Source organism: Daktulosphaira vitifoliae, unplaced genomic scaffold (genome assembly GCF_025091365.1).
Source record: "Daktulosphaira vitifoliae isolate Bord-2020 unplaced genomic scaffold, ASM2509136v1 Scaffold_1, whole genome shotgun sequence".
Lineage (NCBI taxonomy): Eukaryota > Metazoa > Arthropoda > Insecta > Hemiptera > Phylloxeridae > Daktulosphaira > Daktulosphaira vitifoliae.
The window spans coordinates 36,424,192-36,426,227 of record NW_026099572.1 but is presented as its reverse complement, the minus strand read 5'-3'; positions in this window follow the sequence as shown (position 1 = coordinate 36,426,227).

Sequence of the window (2,036 nt, the reverse complement as noted above, 5' to 3'; positions counted from 1 at the left end):
ATCTATTAAAGATTGAATAATAATCATAATTATTTTAAGTAAATTTCGAAATTTTAATATTTAAATACACTCCAGATTTCAACTGAAGCACATCATATTTTAATTCACCGATATTAAATTGATAATGTACAAGGTAAAATATTATCTATAATCTAGTAGATAACGGATTTTGGTATATGATAATTGTATATAGTACCAACATTAAAAAAAATAATTCTTATAAAACTATTAAAAACGAGAAACCATTGAGAATTTTTATAAATCCGTCTGATACTCGACAATATCTTAATTTTAATTTATATATGGAATTAGGAAGTTATTCATTTCATCATAATGTGTGATAATTCTTTATATTGAGGAACCAATCCAAAAACGTTTCCTGGATATCTTTTTATATTTTTTAAATAATGCAGACTTTTCCTTGCTTTTCATTTAAGATTATAAATACCTTCTATGCGTGAGCCAATAACCAAATGCATTGATTGATTTATTATTTACGCTCTTAATTTTGACCAAAATATCAAAAAAATACCTACATAAAATGATCTCAAATTATTTCTGAAAAAATGTTCAAAAAGTTTTTACCGAATTTTTATTAAAAATAGTAACATTATACGAATTTTTAAAGACTTCTCTATTAGTTTTTCTATTGACATATATTATTTGAAAATACCACTATTTTATTTTTTATAAAAAATTATTTAACCTTGTATCTCAAATAATTTGATTATATAATAATTGAACTAGCTTAGTGACTTAAACAATTGATCTAATAATTATCCAGTAGCATACCTTGAAGTTATCAGGTCGATTTAAATATTTTCTCACTTCATTAATTCATTACACCAATTAAAAACTGTATAATACATCCAAAATTTCTTAGGGGGCAGGAGATGACCTCCAATTGTTTGAGAAATACATATGTAATGCTTTTTTTAAATATAACTTAAATCAAATAGTATTTCTACCAAGTTTCAAAAATATTTATACTATAGAAACCGCGTCAAATCACACGAAATCAAACATTTTTAATTTTATGTGAGTAATTGTTCATTATCGATACGCCTATAGATCTATAGTTAAGTATAAATTATACTTATGGAGTATATAAGGACCTTTATATTTTTTGTACAGAGTTATTCATAAAGGTTAAGATACTTACTTTTTTGGAAAATGTTCGTAAAGAAAGAAATCATATAAGTTTAACAAATTATATATTATGTAGTTAAGTATTATTCTTCGTTCCATCAATTATAAAACCCTTAACTGATTTTCTTTAGCTATTGCAATAAAATCATTTTTTTATAAAAATTAAATTAAATTTATTTTGATAAACTATAGTAGATATCAAGTAAATTATAAGTAAAAATTATTTTTAAGAGTAGATTTTATGAATAACCTTTGAAATTTAATTGGGAATCTACTAATATTTTTTTTACTATTAAATAAGAATAAATAAATATGTGACATTTATCCGTTATTAAAATATTTTGTATGTTTATAGGCGTATCAAGTTAATAGTATCAACTTGATTTTAGCTTCGATGCGAAGCTGAGAAGGTATTAATTTTACTATGATGTGTTTTTTTTTTTTTTTTTTTTTTCTGTATACGCTCAATCTCAGCTCTCACTGAACCGATTTTGATGAAAAATATGTCAAAAGATCACAAATCGTATCTAGTTGAAGACATTACCCTCAAAAATTGAAAAAAATTCCCTCGTTCCCCGTAAATGGGGGAAATCCCCCAAAAAATTACAAATTTAAAAATCGCTAATTTTCGATATTTTTTCATTTTTTTTTACTTAAAATTGCCATAACTTTTTTAAAAATGATCTAATCAATATAATTTTTTTTTTTATAGATACCTTAGATATTTACCTATCATTATATATATTTTTTTTATAAATTTGACCCTTTCCCTGCCCACAGAAGGGGATTTCAAATGACAACTTTTTCACAAAAAATTAACTTTTTCAACATAACTTTTGAAAATGTTCCGGAAAGACTGACACTTTTATATATATCTTAAATTAAAG